The following is a 25415-nucleotide window of genomic DNA, read 5'->3' as shown; positions in this document are numbered from 1 at the left end:
TAAATTGGGGACTGTTCAAATTTTATTTTTCAGTTAATTAATATTACTATAAGCATGGAAATGAATAAACCAAACTCATAAACCTCTACATAAATGATGAGATTAGATTAGATATATAATGCTGAGTGGGGAAAAAACAACTTGCAGCAGATACACTATGGCTCCATTTTTATAAATCGCAAAAACAAGCAAAACTAAATTATATATTGTTTAGAGAGAAATGCGTATGTGGTAAAACTATAAAGATACAAGCATAGGAATGATAAAAACAAATCTCAAGATTGTGGTTACTGGGGCGCCTGGCTGGTTCTATAGGTAGAGCGTGCAACTCTTGATCTCAGGGTTGTGAGTTCAAGCCCCACACTGGATGTAAAGTTTACTTAAAAAAAAAAAAAAAAAAAAAAAAACCCTGAAACAAATAATACATTATATGTTAATAAAAAAATTTTTTAAAAAAGAGGATGGAGAGCAGAGTCAGGGAGACAGGAGGGAAGGTGCTGGCTGAAACCAGAACAGAGCTGGTGTTGCAGACTGGATTTCCTGGGAAGCCAACTGGGAAAGATCAGGGTGAAAGCAGCCTCTCAACCTCAGCACCTGTGAAAGGGAGGCAGCAGGGTGGGCAGGAGCAGGCGGGCTGGGATGAGGGAGGCAGCCTCACGGAGGCCTCGGCTGACCCACGGGGAGCACAGATGCTGGGATGGTTTTGCAGGGCTGTCCTGCGGTACATGAGGGGCTTGGGCCACAAGCATCCGTCACTTTACGTGGGTTGCTTGGCCCCAAGGAGGGGGTGTGACCTCAGGTGTGGTGGCTGTCTTCAGCTGAGGACAGTTTCCAGAGAGGGCAGAGGGCTGTGAGGTTCTAGCCACCCAGCAGCTGTGGGAATGAGGCCTGGTTCTGAGGAGGGCCCTGGGGGCACTTCACGGCATCTACGACAGACAGGTGTCTTTAGAATACGACACCTGTTGGTGGGTTGAATGTGGAAGATGAAGAAAGAGAGCTACTGATTTTTTACTCTGAAAAGGGATGTTGGTTCCTGAGGTAGGAAGAAGAGGAGGAGGGGGAAGAGGTTAGAGAGATGGAAATCCAAAATTATTATGGGAAGACTGCTGAGGGGGGTGGAGGCGACAATGAGGTTGGGTGGGCTGACAGGATAACAGCAATGATAGCCGGTATTTGGACAGCACCATATAGCTTACAAGTGCTTCATGTCCATTCATGGCCATTTTGCCCTCACAACACCCCTGTGAGGTATTATCATGCCCATTTAACAAATGAGCAATCTGAGGCTCAGAGAGGCTAAATGATGTGCCCATAAGATCACAGAGGATTGGGCGCCTGGCTGGCTCAGTCAGAGAAGCGTGCGACTTGATCTCAGGGTTGTGAGTTCAAGTCCCACGTTGGGTGAGGAGATTATTTAAAATAAATATTAAAAAAAAAAAAAAAGATCACAGAACATGGTCTTGACCACAGATGTCCTCACTCCTTATTTTGATAAAAGCTTTCAGATACACTTTGGTTCTTACTGGTCTGTGGGCAGGAGGTAGCCTGCGTTTGCCTTTCAAAAGTCATGTCCTGAAACTTCAGTTTTTGGACGGATTAGCTGGATTTCATTTCTTCCATGCTGCTTCCCTGTGATCCTTCTAGAAGAGACTAATAATTTGCATATGATAGCTACAAAGAAAAAAAGAATGCATTCCTAAGTCAGTTTTTCATTTTGAGAACATTTAGCATCCAGGCACAAATGTACTGCCTTCTCTAAAATAAAACGTTAATTCTTCTTTTTTATTTTATTTTATTATGTTAATCACCATACATTACATCATTAGTTTTTGATGTAGTGTTCCATGATTCATTGTTTGCGTATAACACCCAGTGCTCCATGCAGAACGTGCCCTCTTTGATACCCATCACCGGGCTAACCCATCCCCCCACCCCCCTCCCCTCTAGAACCCTCAGTTTGTTTCTCAGAGTCCATAGTCTCTCATGGTTTGTCTCCCCCTCTGATTTTTACCCCCTTCATTTTCCCCTTCCTACTCTCTTCTTTTTTTTTTTTTTGTTTTAACATATAATGTATTATTTGTTTCAGAGGTACAGGTCTGTGATTAAACAGTCTTACACACTTCACAGCGCTCACCATAGCACATACCCTCCCCAATGTCTATCACCCAGCCACCCCATCCCTCCCACCCCACCCCCCACTCCAGCAACCCTCAGTTTGTTTCCTGAGATTAAGAATTCCTCCTATCGGGGCGCCTGGGTGGCTCAGTCATTAAGCGTCTGCCTTCGGCTCAGATCAGGATCCCAGGGTCCTGGGATCGACCCCCGCATCAGGCTCCCTGCTCCGCGGGAAGCCTGCTTCTCCCTCTCCCACTCCCCCTGCTTGTGTTCCCTCTCTCGCTGTGTCTCTCTCTGTCAAATAAATAAATAAATAAAATCTTAAAAAAAAAAAAAAGAATTCCTCCTATCAGTGAGATCATATGATACTTGTCTTTCTCTGATTGACTTACTTCGCTTAGCATAACACCCTCTAGCTCCATCCATATCGTTGCAAATGGCAAGATTTCATTTTTTTGATGGCTGCATAATATTCCATTGTATATATATACCACCTTCTTTATCCATTCATCTGTCGATGGACATCTTGGCTCTTTCCATAGTTTGGCTATTGTGGACATTGCTGCTATAAACACTGAGGTGCACGTACCCCTTCGGATCCCTACATTTGTATCTTTGGGGTAAATACTCAGTCATGCAATGGCTGGGTTGTAGGGTAGCTCTATTTTCAACTTTTTGAGGAACCTCCATACTGTTTTCCAGAGTGGCTGCACCAGCTTGCATTCCCACCAACAGTGTAGGAGGGTTCCCCTTTCTCCGCATCCCCGCCAACATCTGTCATTTCCTGACTTGTTAATTTTAGCCATTCTGACTGGTGTGAGGTTTCATTGAGATTTTGATTTGGCTTTCCCTGATGCCGAGTGATGTTGAGCACTTTTTCATGTGTCTGTTGGCCATTTGGATGTCCTCTTTGCAGAAATGTCTGTTCATGTCTTCTGCCCATTTCTTGATTGGATTCTTTGTTCTTTGGGTGTTGAGTTTTATAAGTTCTTTATAGATTTTGGATACTAGCCCTTTATCTGATATGTCATTTGCAAATATCTTCTCCCATTCTGTCAGTTGTTTTTTGGTTTTGTTGACTGTTTCCTTTGTTGTGCAAAAGCTTTTTATCTTGATGAAGTCCTAATAGTTCATTTTTGCCCTTGCTTCCCTTGCTTTTGGCGATATGTCTACGAAGAAGTTGCTGTGGCTGAGGTCGAAGAGGTTGCTGCCTGTGTTCTCCTCTAGGATTTTGATGGATTCAATTCTCACATTTAGGTCTTTCATCCATTTTGAGTCTATTTTCGTGTGTGGTGTAAGGAAATGGTCCAGAATAAAACATTAATTCTCTCTCCAAGATAGGATTCCAGTTAGATCATTAAAATCCATCCTATGAGAGGTGCCTGGGTGGCTCACTCTGTTAAGCATCGACTCTTGGTTTCAGCTCAGTCATGATCTCAAGGTCCTGAGATTGAGCCCCAAATCGGGCTCTGTGCTCAGCGCTGAGTCTGCTGGAGATTTTCTCCCTCTCCCTCTGCCCCTCCCCTGCTTGCTCTCTCTCTCTCAAATAAAGAAATAAAATATTTAAAAATCAAATCAAATCCTTGAAATCCATCCTATGAGAGCCAAACCTTGGTGAACTGAGATGAGGAAATGCATTTACCTTACTTCCTGCCACTCACTCTCTTAAATAAAAAGCTGGGAATTCCCTTCTAACGGGTGAGATCTATTTCATGATCTCAACACAAGTCAATGGGCCCCGGGGCTCAGATAGCAGAACCAACCTGTGGCTCAATCCTAGTTTCCAGAATTGCTTAAATACTGGCCTTTCCTCTGGCATGAACTGAAAGGAACTTTCCCTGAGGACTAAATTGGCAACTCTCTTTGCAGTTATGGACTAAAGGCTAATTCTTGGCCAAGCCAAGATGGTGAACTGAAAGGATCCTGGAAGTATGTGGATGTGATGTTATCTTGTGGACAGTTTCCCAAGTCAAAATATTTACTTGAAATTTTAGCTTCCTCCAAAGCAGGAATTCCCAAAATTTTAGAAGCAGCTTCCTTATCAAAGCTTTTACACTTTTCAGGTCTTTTGATTTTAAAAAAAGTTCGTGATTCTTTGCTAGATGATTAAAACCCATTTAGAATTAAACACAGTTGCCCTGATCCTGTCAAAAATGATTAAGTTGCTTCCTAGAGCTTAGTTTACCGAACAGATTTAGAAAGCAGTTGATTTCTTAAATTGATTTGTACTGCCATCTAGTGGTATATTTCCATTGCAAATTTCAACGCCCTATAGTGCATTTCCGTCCGTCCAGTGGGTTACTCTTAAAAACATTGTAGAATCAAGGGTTTATGCTTGCAAATATAGACAGAACTAGCTCCTCTGTGAGCATACAAGTCCTATCATATACCTTGTAGGCTAAGAAAAAATTTTTAACATAAATATGGAGCTCCCAACAGAGATCCTCTTAAACCACAGAGGCTCCTAATGTTAACTTTTTTTTTTACTTTTATCTTTAATTTTTACAATAATTATCCCACATAAGTTGTTTCTTTCTCCTAGATAAATAAGTACAATCCTGGCTGATTAATTTAATAATCACTCCATTTGGAAAGGCAGAATTGTGTAAAGATTAAACACACGAGAACTGACATGATGCTGTCTGGGCTCAAATCCTAGCTCAGAACTTGCAATCTATGTGCCCTTGAACTAGTTATAAGACACCTGCATGCCTCAGTTTCATAATCTGTGAAACAGGGATAATCATCAAGTCTACCTCATAGAGTAGTGTAAGAGACACCACACTCAGCCCAGAAACTAGCACAAAGTAAGTGCTCAGTGGAAACACAAGGTAGCATTACATCCATAGATCGCTGGGAGCCTAATTTGCATAGCCCCTCAGGATGCTGGGATAGCAGAAGAGCCCCAGTTGTATTCCATTTGCAAATAGATCTTTAGACACAACAGGACCCGTGGTCAGGTCTCTGGATACTAGAATTACCATATGATCCAGCAATTCTAGATAAACACCTAAAGGAATTGAAAACAGAGACTCAAACAGGTAATTTGTACTCCAAAATTCACCACAGTATTATTCACAATAGCTAAAAGGTGAGAACAACCCAGATGTCCATCAGCAGATGAATGGATAAATAAAGTGAGATCTACACATACAATGAAATACTATTCAGCCTTAAAAAGGAATGAAATTCTGATATATGCTAACATACACGTGGATGAACCTTGGAAACATTACAGTCAGGGAAATAAGTCAGACACAAAAGAATAAATGTCTGATTCCACAGTATATGAGGTACCTGGAATATTCAAATTCACGGAGACAAGGAGCAGAATCGTGGTTACCTCGGGCTGGAGGATTGAGGAAGGGGGAGTTATTGTTTAAGGAATAGAGTTTCAGTTTGGGATGATGAAAAAGTTCTGGATCGGGACTAGTGGTGACGGTTGCCCAACAATGTGAATGTGTTTAATGCCACTGAAACTGTACACTTAACAATGGTGGAAATGGTAACTTTTATGTTACATGTGTTTTACCACAATAAAACAAAATAGACAGGGCCAGAGACCTGGCCACACATTCCTTGTCCCCAGGAGGGGGACATCATTACATACAAGCACTGGCCGAGCATCCCTGGTGCACCACCAGGGGACAGGGATCCTAGGATCCCAGGCAGCGGGCACCAGCACCTTAAAGGAGGCGCCACGGCCTTCTGACTCCTCCCCTCCATGCACACGCTCACGCACACATGCACACGCATGTATGCACACGCGCACGCATGCATACACACCACGTACACACACACACACACACACAGGCACACACAGGTACACAGGTATCTTTCTGTGTTACCTTTTGACTCTTGGAGGGAGGACAAAGGGGCAGCACTCTGGAATCCTGGAAAGCTACCAGGGCTTGTGTGACAGACTCTTTAACCTGGGCCCTTCTTTTCCCCTGAGACTATCTTGGCCTAGGAAACTAGAGTTATGCTTTCTTTTTTTTTAAGATTCATTTATTTATTTGAGAGAAAGAGGGAGAGACTGCGAGCAGGGGGATGGGCAGAGGGAGAGAATCTCAAGAAGACTCCTCACCAAGTGTGGAGCCCGAACTGGGGCTCGATCCCACAACCCATGAGATGATGTCCTGAGCCGGAAACCAAGAGCCTGATGCTCAACCAACTGAGCCACCCAGGCGCCCCTGGGTTATGCTTTTAAAAGTACAAAAGTGGGGCGCTTGGGTGGCTCAGTCAGTTAAGCGTCTGCCTTCAGCTCAGGTCATGATCTCAGGATCCTGGGGTCGAGCTCCCTGCTCAGTGGGGAGTCTGCTTCTCCCTCTCCTTCTGCCCCTCCCCCTGCTGTGCTCTCTTTCTCTTTCTCTCAAATAAATAAATAAAATCTTTTTTTTTTTAAGTATAAAAGTAGAAACTTTTATACTTAAAGTATAGAAAAGTAGAAAAAGAAACTGTCTGCTTGGAAAAACAGGTTTGTCCCAGCATTTTGAAAATATCTTATAATGAGGGTCACATTTTTTTAAGTGTATAACCCAGAATGTATTGGTCATCTATTTTCAGTGTATTGGGAGGATTATATGTCTACTATCTATTGCCATGTAACAAAATACCCCAAAACTTTGTGGCTTCAAACAACAATCATTATATCACCTGTCACATTCTCTGTGGGCCAGGAATTCAAGCAGGGCACAGCAAGGATGGCTTATCTCCACTCCCGGCTGCCTGGGACCTCAGCTGGCAGCTTGCAGGCTGGAGGCTGAAATCACCTGAAACCTTGTTTATTCACATGTCTGCTGATCGATGCTAACCATTGACTGAGAGTCAGCTGGAACACTCACATGTGGCCTCCTTATGTGCCCTGGGCCTCCTCCAACATGGTGGCTCAGATCAAAGGGCAAGCATCCCAAGAGAGAATCCCAGTGAAAACCTCATGCCTTTTATGAACTAGGCCTGGAAATCACACATCATCACTTTGGCCGTATTCCATGGGTTGGTAAAGTTTACAAAGATCTGCCAAAATTCCTTCCAAGTGGAGGGAACAAGATGGCCCCCAATGAACCCTGCCTCCTGGTAGTCGCAGTCTTGCATAATCTCCTCCCACATTCCACCAGGGTTGGTCTAAGTAACCAACAGCATACAGCACAAGTGACTCATAAGTCACTTCCAAAACTTGGTTTTAAAATACTGTGACTTCTGTCTTGGACTGTCGCTCTTATCACTCACAGAAGACGCAGCTGTCATGTTTTGAGGACATTCAGGAAGGGTATGGAAAGCCTACATGGTAAGGAACTGAGACCTCTAGGCAACAGCCAGCCAGGAACGGTACCCACCAGCCACCATATGAGTGAGCCGGGAAGCTCTGTGCTCCAGCCCCGGTCGAGCCTCTCAGTGACTGAGGCCCTGCTGAACAGCTTGGCTGCAATTCCAGCTATGTGCTCCTGGGTTCTTGACCCTCAGAAACCACCTGAGATAACAAATGTTTATTGTTTTAAACTGCTACCAGAAGGGGTCGTTTGTTACACAGTAATAGTATCTGTGTTACCAGCAGAAGAGCTGGAGTTTTGGAGACCAGCACAGTGCTTTAAATTCCGGCTCCACCCCTCCCTGAGCAAATAGCACCACCTCCCTGAGCCTCAGGTTTCTCAGGAGCAAAAATGGAGATAACACTTACTCTAAAGCTGCAGAAGGAGCTAAGGCAAACAGAACAGAGAATATTCCTCTTTGCAATATTTTAAAGCTAGAGTTAAGAATTCCCTCAGACTGCGGCGCCTCGGTGGCTCATTCAGTTAAGCATCCAACTCTTGATTTCGGCTCAGGTCCTGATCTCAGGGTTTTGAGATAGAGCCCTGCGTCGGGCTCCGTCCCGGGCATGGAGCCTGCTTAAGGTTCTCTCTCTCCCCCTCTCCTTCTGCCCCTCCCCCTGCTGCATGCACACACACTCTCTCTCTCTCTCTCTCTCTCTCTAAGGAAAAAAGAAGTTCCCTCATAACAAGTAGCTCTTTGACAATACTAATAGGTGATAATTGCACATCCAGCATTATAACAATAATAATAACAATAATAGTAATAATTCCTTATTTCACGCCAGGCTTCATGCTGAGCCCTTAAATTTCAGGTACAAACCTCTTGTACTATTCAGCTATATTTTTATTCTTTCTATAGATACATTAGAAAGAGTGTAGCATTAATAGTAGCACATTATTTATGCTTAAGTTTTGTTTCATAAGGGCACCCAGCTGGCTCAGTCGGTAGAGCATGCAACTCTTGACCTCAGAGTCATGAGTTTGAGACCCACATTGAATGTAGAGTTTACTTAAAAAAATAAATAGGGGCGCCTGGGTGGCTCAGTCAGTTGAGTGTCCAACTTTTGGTTTCTGCCCGGGTTGTGATCTCATGGGTTGTAGGATCCAGCCCCACATTGGGCTCTGTGCTCAGTGGGAAGTCTGCTTAAGGATTCTCTCCCTCTGGGGCACCCGGATGGCTCAGTCGTTAGGCGTCTGCCTTCAACTCAGGTCATGATCCCAGGGTCCTGGGATCCAGCCCCGCGTCGGGCCCCCCGCTGCCTGCTTTCTCCCCCTGCTTGTGTTCCCTCTCTCGCTGTGTCTCTGTCTGTCAAATAAATAAATAAAATCTTTAAAAAAAAAAAAGGATTCTCTCCCTCTGCCCTTCCCCCCACTCTCATGCTCTAGTGTGCTTTCTCTCTCTTGCTCTCTCTTTAAAATAAATAAAACTTTAAAATAAAATAAAATTTTGTTTCATAGAAATGATACTTCATTTTTTTTTAAGATTTTATTTATTTGAGAGAGAGAACAAGCGGGGGGAGGGGCAGAGGGACAGGGAGAAGCAGGCTCCCCGCTGATCAGGAAGCCCGACACAGGGCTCGATCCCAGGAATCTGCGATCATGACCTGAGCCCAAAGCAGATGCTTAACCGACTGAGCCACCCAGGCACCCCTAGAAATGATACTTTGAAAAACCCTATCTGCTTAGAGTATAAGAAAGTAGTTAAATTATTAAATAAATCACACAATGTATTCCAGCTGCTTCCCATATATATATATACACATAATCATTCAATAACCCATATATGTGAGTGTATGTGTGTGTGCTTGTGTGCGTGTGTGTGTGTGTATATATATATATATATATATATTTTTTTTTTTTTTTTTTTTAAGTAGGCTCCACACCCAACCTGGGGCTTGAACTCAGGACCCTGAGACCAAGAGTCACACAATCCATCAACTGAGCCAGCCAGGTGCCCCCATTCAATAACCCATAGACAAGTATTTATGGGGTATCCACTATACCTAAGAAACGTCCTAGGTACTGCAAGGTATGAAAAATAGTCTAATGAATTATCTTTGTCTTCAAGAAATTTACAGACTTCTTAAGGTAAAATAACATGAAAACCTAAATACTCTAAGATAACACTATAAAGGAAGTTGCAAGTAAGTGAATAACTAAATAACACAGCAAACCAGATTGGCTTTGAAGGTATCTAGACCTTAATCTCAGATTCGCTGTTTTCTAGCTTTGTGGATTTAGGATTTAGGCAAAATTACTTACCTGTCTGCCTCAATTTCTTCATCTGTACAATTGGGCTAATAAGGTATTTCTTAATGAGATGTCTCACAGGGTTGTTGTAAGGACCAAAATATATATATCATATATAATTATTACATATATGATATATATATATATATATATATAGTGTCTGATATAGGAGGAATGCTCCATTTCTAATATACAGATGATAGGCTATTAAGAAGAAAGAAATATTGGGGTGCCTGGGTGGCTCAGTCGTTAAGTGTCTGCCTTCAGCTCAGGTCATGATCTCAGGGTCCTGGGATTGAGCCCCGCATCAGGCTCCCTGCTCAGTGGGAAGCCTGCTTCTCCCTCTCCCACTCCCCCTGCTTGTGTTCCCTTTCCCGCTGTCTCTCTCTGTCAAATAAATAAAATCTTTAAAAAAAAAAAAGAAGAAAGAAATAAACCAGGCTGGAATATGGAATGTGCTGGGAGATACAGAGAAAGTGGTTCTTGATTTGGCCTTAAGACCAAGCCAGCTTTATTTATTTATTTATTTTTGAAGATTTTATTTATTTATTTGACAGACAGAGAGAAAAAAACAGAAGCAGGGGGAGTGGGAGAGGGAGAAGCAGGCTCCCCGCTGAGCAGGGAGCCCCATGCAGGGCTCCATCTCAGGACCCCGGGATCATGACCTGAGCCAAAGGCAGCCGCTCAACCGACTGAGCCACCTGGGCGCCCCAAGCCATCACGTTCTGAGCATATGCAGGAATTGGAAGGACAGCCTTGACATCTCCCTGCCACCAGGACACTGCCACCAATAACGATTCCACTCTCTTTAATAAGGCATAATAGAACAGATCCTAATAATGGCTGACCTCGTGTGGTGCTAACGGCTTTGTGTGGATTAGCCCACTTAGTCCTCACAACAATACTATGAGGTAGTAATATAGTTACCAACCCATTCTACAGAGAAAAAACTGAAGTTCAGAATTTAAATAATGTGCCCAAGGTCTTGTGGTTACTGAGCAGCAAAGCTGGGTCTGAACCCCACCCCCACCCTCAGTCTCACTCCAGACCCTGGACTCTTAACTGCTGTGTTAAGCTTTTCACTGGTTAATCAGTGACGCGTTGTTCATTCTACTTAACATTTTCCCCACAACCTAGCCAAATCTCAAGACAACTGAACAGAAATCTCTTAGGGAAGGTAAAGTAATTTTAAATTAGCTCAAGTTAATATTAAACCAACAAAACATTATCTGAATATGTCCCAAAGTAATGATTCTTAACCTTTAAGGGTCCCTGACCTTGAAAATCTTACAATTGAGGACCCTCTTCCTAGAAAGATGTACATATATACACAAATATAAAGTGTGCATAGAATTTCAGGGATTTCCCAGAGCCCAGGGAGGAACCCTAAGTTAACACCTCTTGACCTCACAATTTCCAGAGGAGATAAAGCCCCTCCGGAGTGCACATGGTCTGGGTGTGGGGGGGATTTCACATCCACGTCCCAGTGACCTCATTAGTAGAGATAATCAAGGGGCAGGAAGCCACTCTGCCTACATACATATTCAAATCACAAACTTTCTCTTCAACCACATACATTTTATTGAATAAGGATCTGAGTTCTTGGCAAGCCTCCTGGTATGGGGCTGCTGATGCTTCTGTTCTGTGAGTGTACGGGGAGTGGGCTGTGGGTTGGGCCTTCTGGAGGAAGCCTGTGTGGCCAGATGGTGTTGCTGCTGCCCCCCATAACCGACAGGTGCCACTGGCAGCCAAGGGACCAAGAAAAAGCCAGACTCAACCCATCTCCAGTCCCGTCCTCGAACAGCCCGGCCCCTTGGGTCAGAAGCCAAGTCAAAAGCATAATAAATTGTTTCTCTCCCCCAACTCTGAGTTTAGCAGTAGTGTCTTTCTCCTCTAACTTTCTTCTGCGCTAGGAACAAAACACAGACAATATGGTATAACATTAAAGAATGAGCTTAGCTAAGGGATAGATATAGGTTCACATCCTAGCTTTACCACCTACTCAGGCTAGTTACTTAGCACCTCTGAACCTCTGGTTTTCTAGCCTAGAAAAGGTAGCCACTCATGTTTAGAGTCCAGAATTGTTCAGAGGATTAAATAACAATACACTTAAGTTCCAGGCACATAATAAGCACTTAATAAGCAGCCGCTAAAATCGGACCTCATGGTGTGTCTGGCTATCAAATTTCCACTGAGATTAGTAGCCTCCTTAGATGGGTGTGTTTAAGTCCTTGAAAATCAAGAGCTATTGTAATCTCCAGGAAATATAAATGATCCATAAATCCTAAATCCTATAGGTCAGAAGCCATAACCGCTTCCTTCAATTTCTCACTGTTCCCGGCACAGAGCTTGGTGGACAATTAAATGTTGGCAAGTACATGCGGGCCAGAAGTTACTCTCGGAGAGCCAGGATCATCTTAGGAAATGAACAAGTGGAGCAGACTTCCTGTTCACTGTCAGAAGACAGGGTCAGTGTTAAATCATGACTACACTGAAGAGTGCTCTGTGCAGGGGAGAGGCTTGGTCTTCTGAAGTTTTCTTCAATCCTTTGGTTCCCTGAAAGGAGTTGGCTGCAAAGTACCTTTGGAGGAGCTCTTCATCTCTTAACTTGGAGGTAAAGGAAAGGCCTTGGGGAAATCAGTTGGATTTATTTATATCCTGTATCTTTAAAGCAAACAAACAAAAAAGAATTTAAGGGGCACCTGGCTGGCTCAGTCAGAAGAGCATGAGACTTTTGATCTCAGGGTCATAAGTTCCAGCCCCACACTGGGGGTAGAAATTAATAAAAATAATAATAAACTTTTAAAAATTTGAAGAGGATTTACAGTGAAAGATACAATAGACTTAACAAAATAGAACCCAGGATTAAAGAAAAAAGGAGAAGCAGATGTGATGCCCCCAAAACGTACCACAGTTATAAATCTGACTCTACGTTTCTTGAATAAAAAGAGAGACAATAAGTTTCCTGGCTCTCATCAGAAAAAAAAAAAAATGCCAGGGCGCCTGGCTGGCTTGATGGGAAGAGTGTGTGGCTCTTGCCCTCGGGGTCATGAGTTCGAGCCTCATGATGAGTGTAGAGATTACTCAAATAAACTTAAAAAATTAAAAAAAAAAAAAAAAAGGAAAGAAAAGAAAATGCCAATTTGTATGGGGAGACACAACTCTTTCCTGACATTCAATGTGGGTGAAATTTTCTCGTATGGCACGTACATAAGGAACTACAGTTACACCAGGTTCTGTCTTCAACAACCGTTTTACAGTAAATAAGTGGTTTTCATGTGGCTACTTACCATAATGACCTGAAATAAAACGCCACCTCAAGGGGGATGATCAGACAACACCAGGGTGTGGAACACTCTAATGTGGCTTTGTGTCTTCAAAAAGTCAATATTGCGAAAACAAAAGGTGAGGGAACGTGTTCAAGATGAAAAGATACAGGATACTGAAGAGACAGGACCATTTCCAACGTGTGTGTCTTGGCTGGTGAAGAAATTTGAATATGGGCTCTTCGGTGATACAGGGAATTATTGGTAGGTATGATAAGGGCATTGTGGCTGTCTAAAGGATGCCCTTTTCCCCTTCATTTACTTTTGGAAATGTATCCTGAAGTTTTTTTTTTTTTTTTAAAGATTTTATTTATTCATTTGAGACACAGAGATACACGAGAGAGAGCATGAGCAGGGAGAGAGGCAGAGGGAGAGGGAGAAGCAGGCTCCCCGCTGAGCCAGGAGCCTGATGCGGGGCTCGATCCCAGGACCCTGGGATCATGACCTGAGCCGAAGGCAGACACTTAACCATCTGAGCCACCCAGGCGCCCCGATCCTGAAGTATTTAGAGGTGACTCTGAAATGGTTCCAAAAATAGACAGATACATATCAATGGAATGATATCTTACAAATTTCCCTATAAGAAGTGAGAAAAGGAAGATGCGGGGGAATATCTCAGAGGTGTGTGTACCCTACATGTGCCAGATAGAAAAGCCTGCAGGCTACCATGGGCATGCCAGACTGGGAGGAATGAAACTGTTATCGACAGAATTAAGACTCCATATGGTGAAGTCTAAAGCCCCCAGACCTCAGAATGTAACCATATTTGGAGATAGGGTAGAAAGTGAGATAATTAGGCTGGACCCTAATCTAATATGTCTGGTCTCCTTACAAGAGGAAGACATTTGGACACAGACCCGCACAGGGAATGATGTGAAGACACAGGGAGAAGACAGCCAGCGACAAGCCAAGGAGAGAGGCCTAGGACAGATCCATCCCTCATGGTCCTCAGAAGGAACCAACCCTGCCCACACCTTGATCTCAAACTTCAAGCCTCCAAAAAAAAAAAAAACAAACAAAACAAAACAAAAAAACTTCTAGCCTCCAGAACTGTGAGAAAATAATTTTTTTAAGATTTTATTTATTTATTTGAGAGAGAGTGAGCAAGAGAGAGAGAGAGAGAAGGAGCGGGGGGGGAGGGGCAGAAGGAGAGGGAGAAGCCGACTCCCAGCAGAGCAGGGAGCCTGACCCAGGCTCTATCCCAGGACCCCAAGATCATGACCTGAGCTGAAGGCAGACGCTTAACCCACTGAGCCACCCAGGCACACCTAAGAAAATAAATTTCTATTGCTTAAGCCAGCTTTAGCAAACTTAGTCACCAAAGCCCAGGGTCTTTCCCATCTACCTGCCCAGCAGTCTGGTGACTGCAGAATCCACACTGGGCAGGGCATGACAGTGAGGCCCTGTCAACCTGGCAAACAGAGTTCTGGCTCATCAGAAAGCAGTGGCCCTGTGTAGACTGGGGTGTGCCCACGCGCGCACACACACTCCCAGATCCCAGAGCACCGCCATCCAAGTCTGACACATGCTGGTCCCCTCCCTTTCCTAAGTGCTTTCTGGTCTTCTGTCTTAAAAATTAAGAAACACATCTGTGTGTGCGCGTGCATTGGGGAAGAGGGAATCTAGCTCTAAAAACCCTGTAGCTAACATTTCTTTATGCTAATTAATCATTGATATCTAGCACTTAGAATTACAATTGATATTCGGGTGCTATGCTGTCATACTTGATTGTTAAAATATTTATGTAACTTCTTCGCACTTGCTGATAAATAGCCATTACCCTCCTCATCACCCCAGCCCCTCTCTGGAAATTCCCCACCATCCAGCAGCTAATGAGTCAATGCCTGGTACCAAAAGGCCCTCCAGAAGCTGCTCCCACAGTCTTGCCCTCTATTCTGGTAAGAAGGACGCTGTCTCTGCCCTTGCTAGTTGTGACATGCTTTTCAGGTTCATCCCTGCTTTGTATGCTCCCAGCACTGTCCTCTAAATTCTTTAGGATGCATTATTTCACAACAACTCCAAAGCATATACTGTTCACATTTCCTTTTGCATGTGAAGAATCTGAAGCTCAGAGAAATTAAGTAATTAGCCCAAGTCACAGGCAGAGCTAGAAACCCCTGCTCCCTATTTTCTGACTGTACCCCCTGGGATTGGTAGGTCAGAATTATTTTATCCTTAGACGAGGGGGAAAAAAAAGAAACCCAAGCAGCCAGAAAGAGTTCAGAGGCTGCGCCCCGGGTCCTGGGGAGTCTGGGTGTCCTCAGGGCTCCCCTTTTCTCCAGGTAAGATGTCCCCCTATGAAAGCACAGGGGCTAGCTCATAGTAAAGATTCACAAAGAACAGGCACTCCTGCGACCAAACAGCTTTCTCAAGTTCCCGCGACGGAAACGACTGGAACTCCGGAGGGCCCCTCACCTGCAGTGACCGTATCCCTTGGAGGGCGAGGCAGGAGGGAGCAGGTGGGGGTGACCCATCTAACCTTTCAAAGCAGTAGCAAAAGTCTGCGTAGCTGTCTGAGGACCCCCGCCCCCGCTCATGCCCCTGAGAGTGCTGCCGCGGGGGACCCTGCGCTCCAGTCCCTGACCCTCGCCGCCCACTGCCTGGACCCTCGCTCAGACCAGGCAACACCGGGAGGCCCGCGATTTCCCGGCGACCTTCTAACTTCACTCTTGCCTTTCTCATGGCACTTGACCCCCCATTGACCTGCAGACTCACCCTAAAAACCAGTCCTGCTAACCAGCTGGTGTGGGTACAATAGCACCCGGAGGGCAAAGTCATGGGGCTGAAACCAGAAGAAAACGTATTCCTGAGAGGCGCGGGGGGCAGCTGGAAAACAGAAGGAGAGAGAAAGGAAGGCCAATTCCTACCTCCTACGGGACCCGATTAACTGGGCATTTCAGAGCAAGAGTCGCTAGACCTAGGACCCCTCCCTCTCCTAATGAAGGCAGCTCCCTGGGGTTCCCGGCACCGCTCTCCGGAGAAACCCCTGCACACAGGCTTTGAGACGGAAAGCGGTGCGGGCGGGGAGCGTGGCTGGCTTGGGCGGTCAAGAGATGCTCCTCATCTAATTCGGCTCTCCGATGAAACACCAAAGAAATCTTCCTGGGGGCCTGTGTTATTGTTAAATAATGTTACTCATTTTAAAATTTCACAAGTAGTGTATTTTCATTGAAGAAAAAAAATTTTTTGAAGAAGAAAAATAATCTTAATATTTTTTTTTTTAAAGAGAGAGAAAAGTCACCCATAATACAACCAGGACATAGCTACTTCCAACGTTTAACATACATATGCTTTTCACACGCAAAAAACCTAGATGCTACTTTACATAGCCTCAAGAGCAGATCGTGAACATTTTTCCAGGTCAGGATAGCTGCTTCTGCCACCTCCCGTCTAGTGCCCACCGCGCATTTCTTTCTTTCTTTCTTTCTTTCTTTTTTAAGATTTTATTTCTAGGGGCACCTCGGTGGCTCAGTCGGTTAAGCATCTGCCTTCAGCTCAGGTCATGATCTCAGGGTCCAGGGATCGGAGTCCCGTGTGGGGCTCCTTGCTCAGCGGGGAGCCTGCTTCTCCCTTTCCCACTCCCCTGCTTGTGTTCCCTCTCTCGCAGTCTCTCTCTCTCTAATAAATAATAAAAATATATATATATGGAAAGAAAGAAAGATTTTATTTCTAAGTAATCTCTACAACCCAACATGGGGCTTGATCTCACAACCCTGAGATCAAGAGTCATGTGCTTCCCCAGCCAGTGGGAGCCCCTCACCGTGTGCTTCTTTATATGGGTAAGAGATAAGGGTTTAAGCCAATCCCCTACTGTTGTGCATTTGGATCCTTGCTGGATGGAATTTAAATTCTTTTATAAAGTAGCGGACACTGAGACTAGAGGAGGTGATATCCTGGCCTCTTCAAGCTCCCAAATGCGTCACACGTACCACTCACTGTCTAACTACTCTGCATTTTGTACATCGTGTTCCCTTACAATCCACCTCAGATCCCATCCAGGTTAACCATGTCCAGGACCATGGGTTGCAGAGGCCATAGCATCATCTCTTACTTTGGCTTTCCCCTCTTAGCCCTTGGAGATAATAGATCACAAAAAAGGGCGGTTTTAGCTAGATCTTGTTTCCAGAATCCTGTTACTTTTTATTAGTGGACAGTGATGTCCAGATCACACTGTTGCCATCTCTCCGCCCACATTAGAGTTTCTGGCTGATCAGACAAAGGGCCCTGGAACTGGCTAGCAAGGGGTTTAAACCCTCCTGCAGGGAGAGAGGGCTGAGACAGGGTAGGCAGGAAGAGACCCAGGCAGGGAGCGCGCGCGCACGCGCACACACACACACACAGATACAGGCATGCACAGAGGGGCGCACGCACACACGAGACACCCGCACACGACTAGGCACACGCATATACACACAGGCGCACACACACACAAGTGCACACACACACAAGTGCACACACATACACGCACACACAAGACACCCGCACACACAAGACACCCGCACATGACTAGGCACACGCATATACACACAGGCACACACACAGAGGCGCACACACACACACAAGCACACACACACAGGGATGCTCTAGAGCCTCTGCAATAGGAGATGAGAAGCTTCCTTAAGGAGACAAAAGCTGTATCTTACGCATTTCAGAGGGAGAAAAGGCAGACCTGGGGACTGCATGTGAGGGTCTACTTTGCCCCCAGAGAAGGGATGCCTGTGTGGGAGGCATCCTGGGGGCGCTGAGCCAGTTTAGGGCTGAGGTTACGTTGTCAGGGATACATTTCACACCACTGCAACCTCTTCGTTTTTTCTAGTCTGCGTGAGACCACTGTAAAGTCTCACCCTGTCTCATTTCCTCACTGTGACATTAAGAACACCTTTGCGACACGCCTGTGCCTTTAAATGACTACGACACCGCCTCTGAGGTCAGGAGAGCCGGGGTAGGGGTCCGGGAGGCCACTCCTGTTTTTGGCACTCCTCCCCCTAACCGGCCCACAGCTGGAGGCCGCTCGCTGGAGCCCGTCTGGCAGGGAGTGCCCGAAAGCAGCCCGAGAGCCACACCCTGGCTTCCCTGTGTCCTTGTCTTCGTCATAGCCATCCTCTCCACATGGCCCTGACCTGAAAAGCTGAAGCCACCTTTGTCTTCTCTTCCTTGTCCTCCCAAACCTAAGTGCACACTCTTGTCAAGTTCTGTGGGATCTTTCTTCCCACTCCCCTGCTCCCGTTTCTTTCTTTGCATTTCCATAGCGAGTGCCCTCACTCGGCCCTTTCCCCTCCCCTTGGACCGACTACCAGCCTCCTGTTTGTCTTCACCATTCCCACTCTACCTTTTTAACTCCTCCCAGCCCATGGTCTTGACTAAGAACCCTAATAGATGATGTGCATTATGTTGTCCTCCTGCTAGAAAACTCCCAGTGGGTCCCCATGGCCTGGCAGGAAGAGGCCACCACAGCTAGGCTTTGCCCTGCCCTCCCACCGTTTTCTCGCCTGGCTGCTTCCAACTCCCGGATGTGCCAAACCATTCAGTCGTCCCTGAGATGCCCATCTTTCCCTGGAATGCCACCCCCTGAATGCCTCACCTTTGTCGTCTTTACCTTTGGTGTCAGAATGACCGTTCAAAGCAGGTCTCCATGAATCTCACTTACCTCTCAATCACAAGAAAGCATTCCCTCTTCTATGGCTTTATTCTTTGTACATTTCACTGCCCTTATTTTATTATCTGGTTAATGTCTTATCTCTCCTCTTGGATTACATTTCCTGGAGGGTGGAGGCTGAGTTTTGTCGGTCATTGTAGCACTTGCAGCCCCAGGAAATTCTGAGTTTCTGGGAGCCGGCTCGGTAATTACCGGTGATTACCCCGGCAGCTCTGTCGGATACACTACACCCTTGAAGACGTGGTCACGGGCCCTGGAAGGCTCAAAAGCTGACCCACCTCCTGGATTCCCACCCCCGGCCTGAGAGCAGATGCCTACACTTGCAAAAGGAGTTTAGGCTAGTGTTATGGACTGAATTGTGCCCCTCCCCCAAACCATATGTTGAAGTCCTAACCCTCAGTGTGGCCTTACCTGGAGATAGAGTCTTTACCAAGGTAATCAAGTTAAATGAGGTCATCAGGGTGGACCCTAATCCAATTTGACTGGGGTCCTTATAAGAAGGAGACATGTGGGGGCGCCTGAGTGGCTCAGTTGGTTAAGCGGCTGCCGTCGGCTCGGTTCATAATTCTAGGGTCCTGGGATCGAGCCCAGCATCGGGCTCCCCACTCCTCAGGAAGCCTGCTTCTCCCTCTCCCACTCCCGCTGCTTGTGTTCCTGCTCTCGCTATCTCTGTCTCTGTCAAATAAATAAATAAAATCTTAAAAAAAAAAAAAAAAGGAGACATGTGGACCCAGAGACTGACTGGCATAGAGCAAAAAAAGTGAATGTGGAGATCCAGGAAGAACATCATCTACAATCCAAGGAACTCCGGAGGCTACCAGAAGCTGGGAGAGAGGCCTGGAATAGATCCTTCCCTCACTGCTCTTAGAAGGAACCAACCATACTGACACCGTGATATCCAGCTTCTAGGCCCCAGACTGTGAGACACTCATTTCTGCTGTTCCAAGCCAGCGAGTGTGTGGTGCTGTGTTAGAGCGGCCCCTGCAAACCGTAACAGCTGGATTCCTGAGAAACACAAGGAGGGCAAAGCCAAGTCTCTGAGATCCTCTGAGCGGCAATTAGCCTGAGCCGGCAGCCGAGCAGACATGGCTGGTCCGCCCCAGAGGGCAAGGGCCTGCCTGACACAGCCCTTTGAAGAGAGTGTTTTGCTTCTGCATTTGGGCAGGGGAGGGCGGCCCTGGGGATGGGGGCAGGAAATCCTGCTGAAAGGCAGACCCTCCTTCCAGGCTCTAAGCGCTTCCAGCCAAACTCTTTTAAAGTTGGGGGGAGAAAAAAAAAAAAAGGGAAGGACTTCTTAAACTCTGCAGAGCCGCTTTGCTCTGCCCTGGAAACTCCTCCCTAATCACCACCTTCCACTGTGGCTCCTGCTGCGTCCCTCCTCCTCAGCAGGGGACCCAGGCATGTGGAAATGCCTTTCCTCCAGACTCTTAAGGGGCATTTCCTGAACGCTCCTCACCCAAAATATGTCCTCCCACCCCTGGGGAGCCCTGACAGACATGCTAATTATACCGAGGTTGATTCCATAGAATTAGGTTCAGCTAAGTGTAAGGGCTCCCCCATTAGCAGACAGGAAAACCAAGGCCTGGTGGGCCTCACGTTAAGGCTCTCTGCTGCCAGGAAACGGAAGCCGGAGCTGCTGCCCTTCTGGAGTCAGTCCCGAGCCCTCCTGCAGTGAAGGCAGTAGGGAGGGAAAGGCCAGGGCAAAGTCTGAGGGTGTGAGTGCAATCCAGTGAATGAGCAATGCGCTCAGGAGGAACCGCCCTGCCTGGAGGCCGGGCCCCAGGCCCCGGACCAACCACGTAGGAGCGAACACATAGGCTTCCAGGCCTCGCTGGAGAGCTCTGAACCAGTACTCCAGCCACGGGCTGCGTGTGATTACTAAATTAAAGCTGAGACATGTAGTAAGTGTAACACGCACACTGGACTTCAGGACTTCGTCTTTAAAAAGGGATATAAAATGTCTCGCTAAAAAAATATTGCTTCCACGTTAAATGGATACTATTTTATAATGAGGCGCTAAATCGATTATACTACTGAAATTAAGTTCACTTCTTTTTACCCTTTTTACTAGGGTGACTAGAAAAGTTTAAGTGACACGTGAGTCTCAGCTGGGTCTTCCTCTTGGAAGGCACTATGCTGGAGCCTGCTCGAAGCACAGGCTCACGCCAAATCCTAAGCACGAGCCAGCAGGGTGGTGCTATTCTCATTTCCATTTTGCAGAGATCACGCTCAGGCGCTGAGAGGTTAAGAAACTTGCCTGAGGACACACAGGAAGAAGAGGGGAAAAATGCAAGAGGAGCGCCTGAGTGGCCGCTGAGAGATCTGTGAGGAGGGGAGCCCTGAGGTTTGGCTGGCACTAAGATGGGGGCAGGGAGGTAGAGAAAAATGGGCAGATTTTTTTAAAAAAAATATTTTATTTATTTATTTGACAGAGAGAGAGACAGCGAGAAAGGGAACACAAGCAGGGGGAGTGGGAGAGGGAGAAGCAGGCTTCCCGCCAAGCAGGGAGCCCGATGCGGGGCTCGATCCCAGGACCCTGGGATCATGACCTGAGCTGAAAGCAGACGCCCAACGACTGAGCCACCCGGGTGCCCCAAAATGGGCAGATTTGAGATAGATTCTCAGGTAGAAGTAGTCGGCGTGAGTTGTATGTGAGGACGGTGAGGAGGAGGGAGAAAGGATATCCCCGGGCATCTAGGGCACAGGAGCATTTGGGGTCACAGGGCTGAGTGACACAGGAAGAAGGCACAGATGTAACATTCAAGTCCTCACTTTTCCATTTACTGAGTTATCCGGAAGTTATGTCACCTCTTAGGACTCAATTTCCTCAGCTAGCAAACGGGAAAAACAGAACCTCTCCTAACAGATGGTCAGGAAAAAGAAATAGGATGATGTATATAAAAGTGCTGCATCGATGTTTGTTTGTGAATTGTTTATAAAGAGAGAAAAAAATTTAAAAACAAAAAAGAGTGAGAAGTTTCAGGATCCAGAAACATTCCTGGCCTCCCCTCTCTTGTCATTTCCCAGGGCTGCCACATCAATGATTAGCTCAGGCGGCCTCTTCCTGGGAGGCACATCAAAGCGAGCACAATTGGAATGGCTTCTCTCTCCCAGGGAGGCTGCCTCACTGGGGTCACTGGGGTCACAGCCCCGTTCTCACAGGAGGACCTGAGCCAGAGCCACAAAGCCAAGCAAATTCCCACAATGTCAGGGCAGAGCTGGGCAGAGATCCAAGAGGTGGGGGTCCCTCTGGGCTCCTCTCCTCCCACCCCAAGGGACAGGATTCCTTGTGCAAGGCCCCCAGATCCACAACCACATACTTTCAGGGAAAAACTCAGCCCCCTCTCAGAGCCTTTACCAGGTGACGGCAGAACCCCCCCAAATCTGCCCAATGCCACGAGTGATACATTGTATTCTGAGAATGACGCCCTCTGGAGTTGTGCAGCAAGAGCTCCGTGAATCAAAGCCAATTGCTGGATGCTTCCTCTGGCCCTACATAGCCCAGGCAAATACAGAGCAACAGGAGGGTTCTCTCTGTCCCTTTCTGCACTCCTGTCTTGTAATCCCTGGCAGGAGCCTGCCCTAGTCCTGCTCTTCCTCAGTTGCAGTCCCAGCTGGAAGATCTGACTGAGGGGACCTTCCACCATCCTGCCTGGGTCTCTAGCCTGACCTTAGTACACTAAGTTGATATTTCTGTCATGGAGCCTGGGCAGGGTAGATCCTACTCCTGTCTGGTGTGTGGTACTTAGTAAATGTTTGTTGAACGAACGAACAATGAATGAATGAGTTTGTCTCTGCTAAGATCTCTGCTGATAAAGGCTTCCTACAGAGATGGTTGCATTTTAATGAAAGGTTCTTTTTTTTTAAGATATATTTATTTGACAGAGAGAGATCACAAGTAGGCAGACAGGCAGGCAGAGGGAGAGGGAGAAGCAGGCTCCCTGCTGAGCAGGGAGCCCTGTGTGGGGCTCGGTCCCAGGACACTGGGATCATGACCTGAGCCAAAGGCAGACACTTAACCAACTGAGCCACCCAGGTGCTCATAGAAGGTTCTTTAATATACCAAGACAACTTCGGGGCGCCTGGGTGGCTCAGTTGGTTAAGCGTCTCTCTCCCTCTCCCCTTCCTCCTGCTCTCTCTCTCTAAAATAAACAAAATCTTAAAAGAAAAAAAAACCCAACAACTTCAGGAGTCAAAGGATTGACCACTCTACTGATAGCATACCTGCTGTGACCCTTAGGGAAAAGGAGGCTTTCCAATTTTTCTCAGCTGACGCTAAGTAGGCGACCACCCACCGCCCCAGCCTCCCTGTTGGAAAATTGCAGGTGGGTTGGACAGGGGCTCTTGGAGGCAGCTTTCCAGCTCCATTCCCTGGCAGAGCTGTTAGGTGTCTGGAGCCTGTGAGGAGGCTGACTTTTCTCATGTCAAGGCCCAAGCTTGCTATCTAGGCCTGGGTACTCTGGGCCACACTTTCCACACCTTCTAAAGGATCCTCACCTCCTGATTAATCATCATGGGCCTTTTCCATGTCTCATTTCGGAGTGTTTGTGAACAACACCATTTCTCAACAGGGCTGAGACTACGGTGAGGAGAGTGGGTTCCTCAGCTCGGTGCAAAATTTGAGTGAGGGGGTTCTGAAACTCAGTTATCGAGATAAGCAATATTTGGATGTAATCATTTCAAAAACTGAAATTAATGCAAAATAATCCACAATGAACAAAGTGTCAAAATTTTTTCAAGATTACATTACAACGTTATTTATTTTGATGACTGAGTTTTTTTTTTTAATATTTTTATTTATTTATTTGACAGAGAGAGAGCGCCAGGCAGAGGGAGAGGGAGAAGCAGGCTCCCCGCTAAGTAGGGAGCCCGATGCGGTACTCGATCCCAGGACCCTGGGATCATGACCTGAGCAGAAGGCACACGCTTAACGACTGAGCCACCCAGGCACCCCGTTGATGACCGAGTTTTTTTTGGCACCCCTTAAATTCTGTGCTGGAGCGAGTACTTCACTCACCTTCTAAGTCAGCCTCCAAGAGTCGAGTTGGGGTCTCTAACTGGTGTTGGCCTTGCACTGCCTTTAATTGGTGAGAGCCACTTCAAGGAGGTTAGTAGGATGGTAATTGGTCTGGGGGCCCATTTACCTCTTTCAGAAAGTCAGGCAAACAGAACGGCAGGGGGCCAAGTCTATTGTTCCAAAGCTTCCACAGACCTTGAACAGCCCTTGGGCTCTGCGGTCTGTTGATCAGAGGTGCAAAGGTTTATGAACAACCCAAGGCCTTTGATATGGTTGCCAACACCCACATTTTCCATTCTGGGAACAATGCCACCGAGGGCCACAGCCACCCTCCCCCACCCAAATGAGGAACTGTCTGCGGCTTGCCAATGGGGACAGGTCCTGTGAGGGCAAGGGTCGGAAGGACGGAGGAGTCTTCCTTATCCTGGCTGCCTGCCCTCTTCCCTCTGCCACACACCGACATCTCCACCCTTTTTGCACTTCCCAAACCTGTGCTTGTCTTATTCCTCTTGTCCTCCTTGGCCAAAGCAATTTCTTTTTTCAGAAATTGCAAAAAAAGAGGGACCCCCTGGGTGCCTCAGTCAGTTAAGCGTCTGCCTTCAGCTCATGATCCCAGCGTCCTGGAATCAAGCCCCGCCTCAAGCTCCCTACTCAGGGGGGAGTCTGCTTCTCCCTCTGCCCCTCCCCACTGCTCGTGCTCTCTCTCACTCGCGCTCTCTCCAATAAATAAATAAAATCTTTTAAAAAAGGGGAAAAAATGCAAAAAAAGAGTGAGCCACCTTGTTATACAAGCAGGGAGACCCAACCTCAAGTTCCCCTAACTGACGCCTCTTGAACTCTCTTCCGAAAAACCGGGGCGTCAAACTCGTCGACAAAGTCCCTTTGGGGGAATCCACCATCTGGGGATACCCCCCAGAAAGGTAGGTATCCGGGCTAACTGGACTGCTGTTTTGGAGGCATGCAGGTGAACAAAAGGTGGTTTCCAGTAGGCAAAATGTTTTTTCCACTTCCTGTTCTTTGCTAGTCTGTCTTGTTCCGGCGTTAAACCGCTGAGTTTCGGAATCAGATGAAACTTATCGTAAGTCAAGGCCTGCCACGAGTTCTCCACCGACCGTACCCTGATAACCAAACCAAAGGACACACTTTTGCAGTGAGGCACAACTCACTGTTCTGCATCAGGCTCTTAGGCTGAGCCTGGGTTTCTTGGGAATGTTCCTTCGAAGGCTGACCTAATGGAGCTGTGCATTTTTTCTGGGGAAGCCCGCGCCTGGCTCCACTTCCTCGGGCACCAGCCCGCAGGGACGGCCGGGGTGGCTTCCGTCCCTGTCGTCCGGCCCCGGCGAGGACGCCGCGAAGCGCTTCCGAGCCGGGAGCGGGGAGAGCCCGGGCAGCACGCACAGCGCCCACCCCGCGGCCTGCGTCACTCTCCCGGAAACGGAAGTGTGGGCGCCGGTTTTGTTGCTGTGGCAACAAAGGCCACCGAGCGGCCGACCTGAGAAAGCCCCGCCCTTTAAACGAGAGGGAGTTGCAAGCACCGTGTGTCCCCAGGGACTGGACCTCGCTCAGTCGGGGCAGAAGCCAGCATCCGAAGACGTCCGTGACGCAGAGGAAGCCGGCGGAGACAGTGGGTGGCTGGTCATCACTGACTCACGGTCACAGAACTCAGAGCAGCGGGGCGACCCCTCACTTCCCGGGTAAAGGAGCCGGAGGTCGGAAAGCCCTGCTTCCGGGCCCTTCTGCCA

The 25415-nt window shown here is 47.0% G+C and overlaps 1 long non-coding RNA gene across 1 annotated transcript; it reads right to left on the bottom strand.

Moving 5' to 3' along the window:
• LOC144379726 (uncharacterized) lies at positions 1-25415 on the bottom strand. Its single transcript, XR_013443093.1, has 2 exons — positions 23674-25415; positions 1-1671 (listed from the first exon to the last, which is right to left on the bottom strand). It is a non-coding gene; the product is annotated as an uncharacterized LOC144379726 (long non-coding RNA).

Source organism: Halichoerus grypus, chromosome 12 (genome assembly GCF_964656455.1).
Source record: "Halichoerus grypus chromosome 12, mHalGry1.hap1.1, whole genome shotgun sequence".
NCBI classification, from domain to species: domain Eukaryota; kingdom Metazoa; phylum Chordata; class Mammalia; order Carnivora; family Phocidae; genus Halichoerus; species Halichoerus grypus.
The sequence above is the reverse complement of the archived record's forward strand: the minus strand, read 5'-3'. Positions and strand labels throughout refer to the sequence as shown.